The sequence below is a fragment of the Lygodium microphyllum genome, chromosome 12, assembly GCF_053477565.2.
Source record: "Lygodium microphyllum isolate KBCC chromosome 12, Lygodium_microphyllum_v1.1.10, whole genome shotgun sequence".
NCBI lineage: Eukaryota > Viridiplantae > Streptophyta > Polypodiopsida > Schizaeales > Lygodiaceae > Lygodium > Lygodium microphyllum.
This window is the reverse complement of record NC_141146.1, coordinates 93,615,195-93,621,064: the sequence shown is the minus strand read 5'-3', so window position 1 is coordinate 93,621,064 and position 5,870 is coordinate 93,615,195.

Below are 5,870 nucleotides of genomic sequence, written 5' to 3'. Positions count from 1 at the left end.
AATATCCCCAAGTTGACTTTGGCACAACATAACACGTCACGTCACAGCATGACACGGCACGGCACGGTGCGACACGGCACGGCACGACACGGCACGGCACGACATGTCACGACACGACACAACACGATTGCAAGAAAAGAGAGTGAGAGAGTTTTGAGAATGAAAGTGAGAAGATGTTTTAGATTGAGAAGGATTTACAAAGGAACGGGCAATTCGAAGATGGCGCAACATGCTACCAATATCATCTCAACATCGTTTGATAAGGAAGCAAGAGGATGCTCCCTTATACTATTCAACCTACACTCAAACCAACTCTAGCTACAAAACCCCATTGGCTATGTATACCTTTCGAGTTAATGGTTCAAAGTATTAATTTTCTAAACTTGCCAATATGTCGAGCCAAAAATTTTAATAATGCAGATCGTATGTATAATATTATCAGGATAAATTAAAATTTAAAGCATTGTTACAATGCAGAAATATATATATGTGTGTATCACGTGGGTTTAACATAAGGGATTTTTCAATTACCATGTTCATATATTTTTCATATACAAAAAGGTGCCAAATAAGGGGATTATTTACAAGTCGAATATAAAACATTGTGTTTTTTTCAAGGAAAATTCACACGTAAGGGTATTTATAAATAGGGCTTGAATACATGCTATATAGAGAATATACATATAGTGAAGCCCCGAGGAACTGCCATGCAATCCTAAACGAAACTAGAGATGTAGAGTCTTTCTCCCTTGCAAAAGTCATAGTACTCCTTTTCCAAATAAACTTCAAGATCAATGCACAGAGGATAGTGACCAACTTCCAATTTTCTCCTTTTCTCCATCCAAGTTCCTCTTGTCTCCAAAAAGAGCAAATTTTCATACCAAAATCGTATCACACTGCTTCTTGAGCCATTTCTTAACCTATTTCTAAACACGGAGTGGCTTGAATGCATTCCCAAAATAAATGCTTTTCAATCTCCTTAGGCCTTTTGCAACAAAGGCACATTGAAGAGATGGGTAATCTCTTAGTAAATAGTATTCTCAAAAATTTGAGTGTACTTGGTTGACCACATCTAGCTTCGCTTATGCAGCATTCAGATGGATATTGGATCATCATTCATCTTTTCTTTCTCCTCTCAACGAGAAAAGTCCACCTCGTGCTCTCTTGACAATCAATCACCTTACATGTCCATCATCAACCCAAACATGTGCATGGCTGTGGATCCAAAAGTTCATTTACTTTCATGCACAAGTAAATGAACTTGTGTGTGTTGCGACTCTAGAGATTTTACTTTGTCTCCTTGTGCACCTACTTTTATTCATTCAATGCTCCTTACTAGTTACAACATAACATACCATTGCACACTCTATTCTCTACTCTCTACTTTTATTTGCCCAAACTCAGGCAAGCAATTATCATCTCCTGTAGGCTCATGTATGTAGCCTTCCATTGACCTTGTACTTGTTGATGCTCTTAAGAGGCTTTGTCTCTTATGCGGAGCTATTTTTGCCTTCTCTTCAGCAAGCTAGAGTGTGATGTCGATCAATTGGAGATTGGTTTGTCTCTTATGTAGAGCTAATTTTGCCTTCTCTTAAGCAAGCTAAAGTGTGATGTCTATCAATTGGAGATTGATTTGTCTCTTACGAAGAGCTATTTTTGCCTTCTCTTGAGCAAGCTAGAGTGTGATGTCTATCAATATTGGAGATTGGTTTCTAACAACTGTTTTTGCAACTCTTCCACCACCTCCTCCTTAGCCTTGAGTGTTGAGTCATGTTCCTTGAGTTGAGCCTAGAGCTCGTGCACCTACTTATCTAATTCCACAATGAACTTTTATAGGCATCTTAAGTATCATTTAGTCTATCCTAAAGTTCCTATTTGGCCTTGATTACATCTTTTTTGTCCCTTTTGAGCTCTTCACACAACCACTCTGGAGCTCCTAATACACATACTATGCCTTGTCATGTAGGATGCTCTTGTGTACTTTTGGAGAATTTGGTAGGGCACTGTCTTTCTTCTTCATTTATAGTGATGACTTCTAGTTTGGGTTTTTCTTCAGTAAGATCAATTATTTGTGCTTGCATGTTTCCTATTTATGTCATTAGCTTGTGGAGGGTCACTGAGTCAACCAATTGTGAGGCACTATTGTAATTGACATTGTTTCTTGACTCTGTGTGGTTGAGCTTCATTGCTAGATCCTTTTGGAGAACCTTGCGAGGGGGCTTGGCTAGGGATTTAGTGATGTATTCCAATCAAATGGCATTAAGATCTCGGTTGACCAAATTCCTTGTCACGATATCCTCTAGTAGCCATTTTGGCACCCTAGCTAGAATGCATAGCTTTATTGTAAGTAAACAAGTGATGAAACACCTATGTTATAACTCTTAACTCTTCTTCAATGATCATTTTCAATAGGACTCATTTGTTGTTCATCACGAACTCATTCCACCTTTGTGAGATGGGGTGTTCATTGTGCTCTATGATACTTTCTTGTTCCAACTTTGATCCCAAGTGTCTCCTCTATAATCTTCAAGGTAAGTTCAACTATTGCTTCTTGATCTTCATAGGGTTGGATAAACTATAGAGAATAGGTGAATTTGCTAGTCATGGTATCCAAATTATAGTGTCTGATGAGAGTTGTGGGTGTCATGAAATGAATACAAGTTCATGTGTCCTTGATGTAGTTGGCTAGCCCATAGTTTATGAGTTTCCAAGTGGTTTGATATTTTTCAATTGGGCTTTCAAGGTTGGTTAGGATTTGAAGTTCCAAGGGGACCACTTCCCATGTGCTTACCTCCATATTAAAATCCTACTGCTATTGCATAATAAACACTAGTTTGTCTTCATTCAAGGAGTCTTTAATCAATACTAAGAGTGGTGTGGGCATTAGTGGAGGGGTCTATTGAGATGTCATTTGTAAATTAGAAAAAAGAGTGCCCATTATAATTATCTTGCAAGGAAATTTGACTTTTATTGATTTACCTCATTTTTACTTATTTACCCTTTTAGCACCCAAAATTCACTTCTTATGGATGGTCAAGTCTTCATGTATGTAGGAGTTGGAGGATCTAGAGATTTGAAGGATGCCTAATATCTTTAAACTTTCCTCCCCCTACAAAAAAGAATGCAAGCTTGCATAGTGGCCATGTTGTATAATAATTGGTACTAGTTCCTTACAAAGCATCCTAAAGATGTACATTGCTAATTGGGTTCCTCATTGTTCTTTAAGTTTAGTAGTGGACACATATATGGGAAGTAGTTGGCACTTTTGCATATTGCTTCTCGAGAAGTTCATCGAAGAGTTGTTCTTGAACAGGAGTCAATACAAATGCTTGTGCTCTTTCCAAGTGGGGTGCCACTAGGAGATGAGCACAACCATGTCATTGTCAACCCATAGAAGTTGATCATAGCAAATAGTGTTGCTAAAGTACCAAAATTTGAGTCTAGCTACAGAAAGAATTCGGTCAAAGAATGTAGGGTTTGTTGAACCATTTCCTTAACCGTTTTGTAAATTGAATGACGATGTCAAGTGTTTTTTAAATTGGCCAAAGATAGTGGCCTATGATCACTGAGACACATTAAGGTTCTCCTCAACAAAGCAAACCAATTGAGGCTTGAGATGCATTGTGGTTGTTTTCTTAATGCATTGGGCAATTAGAGACAATTGTGATGAGAGAAGTATTTCATAGTGTTTTTTAGCTTCTTAGGCTTTCTAATTTTATTGTGGTGTGCACCTCATGAGGGACATAAGGACTTGTAGTAGGGTGCTTCGGTCTATAAACTATCATAGGCCAAGGGTTCTCATTAAGCACAACTATTCTAGAGGTTTTGTGTAAAGAGTTTTGGGAAGTTTGGTGGTAGGGTTTGTTTTACTCGGTCTGTCTATAGTTTCTCCATAGAGGGAGGAGCAGTTTCCCAATAATGAAGAGCATTTTCCTTCATAGAGATTCAACATAGCATAGTGAATAGGGTTTGCTTTCATAGGGATTCAACTTAGCATCTCAGTTGCATGTAGTTGTGGTGGTAACCCGATTCTCTCTAGTAACAATAAGGAATGATGTTGAAATATGCTCCCTCATCAATGAGTACATCGACAGGTCACAACCTTGTCCATGGTTATCGAAATGTGGAGGCAAGTCGATGGAATTATGAGATCATCCTTCAATTTTAAGCTACTAACAATCACTACTCTGATGTTAAAGCCTATAGATGTGGGTGGAAAGTTGTGGTCAAAGGTTGGGTGTATTTTTGTGTTTGTTGCTCCATTTGTTCATACCAAGTTTGTTCAACTACCATGCTAGATTTAATGGGAACGTTGAGTTTCTTCATAGGTGGCTCATGTATGTCATAGAGGGTAGTATCATTTAATGAAGGTGCCATTAAGGCATCCAATACTTTGCACTTCCAAGGTTTCTAACTCTATGTTACTTGTCTTTCTTATTATAAGGAGCTAGTAGGGTTTTAGGCCTTGAAGTTTGAGCTTCTATTTTATGGCCTTTGATCGAGTACAAAAGCACAAGATCATCTTTCTCAAAGGATCATTACTTGATGTGCTTATCAACAAGCATGACATGAGTTGCCAAGGTTTCCATGAGGCATTCAAGTTTTGTAAGGCATTTGGCCCAAGCCTTAGTGTCTTTTGAGTATTCCTGTACTATAATACAGAGGTTAGGGAGGATGAGGAACTCAACTAGCATGATCATGTTGATTCTATAAGTTAGCCTAAAGAGGATTTGCTTTGTGGCCATCTTGTAAGTTAATCCCATAATGTTGCCATGAGCTTATGATCCCATTTTAATCTTAACGCTGAGACAGTCTTGGTCCCAAGGGGCCCACTTATAAGAAATCATCTATGGAGCTTGTGTTCAAAATATATTAAGAAATACCCTTTCTTTACATGCTATAAGGCCTTAAAATGACCCCTTTTACTTTATTGAACTTATGGATTTTTTTTTAAATTGTATTTTAAAAATCCCTTTTGTAAATATAGTCCTATAAATCTTACTTAATAAAATATCATTTCTTTTGAAATATACAATATCTTACATGGTCTATAAGGTGGACCCCCCAAGGTCTTGGTTAGGACACTAACAACAAGGATCTTATTTAGTAGATTCTCCTTGGCTATTTGCTTGAGGTAGTAAGGGCTAAATGTCTAATGTAGGACCAAGAGTGTGGAAAAGAGGTGCTCAATGACCTCATTTAGAAAATGGGTTCCTTAGTCATGGATTATGTCAATGGGGGAACCAAATTGTGAGATGACTTTCTCTCCCATAAGAAATTTTCCATGGTATGGGTATCATTCTTGCAAATGGCCCTAGCTTGAGCCCACTTTGTCATGGGGCCACAATGATGTCACATGCTTAGGAATATTAGGTAGCAATACTAATGAGTCTTATGAAGTCTATACCCCACTTCTTCAAGTGTTGGTGGTTGATCAAAGGGGAGAGTGTCTCTTTATCATTTTGAATTAATAATTTAGTTCTCTAGCATTTGTCACAATATTTAACAAAACATCCTTGAATAGGGTTGGTCACTAGAACTAGGAGTGCAAGACATTTCTTGTTGTAATGCTTACATCCAAATGACCATTTGCAATTGCTCAATATAGTTCTTGTAGCATATCCTCAATTTCATGCTCAAATGCACATATTTAGAAGAAGACCATACTGCCCTAGTTGATATAGTTGATTGATAATCATTTGATAGGGTTGGGTCTTCATCAAGAGGTAGGTGAGTTGTGCCTTTCAATAAGTTAGTCTAGCATGCCATTTTCTAGAATGTGAACAATATCATTTGCCCAATGGGGTGTGAGGCCTACCTTAAATAGTTGGGCTCTTGTTCTATTCTCAAAAAATGGGCATCATAGAGAT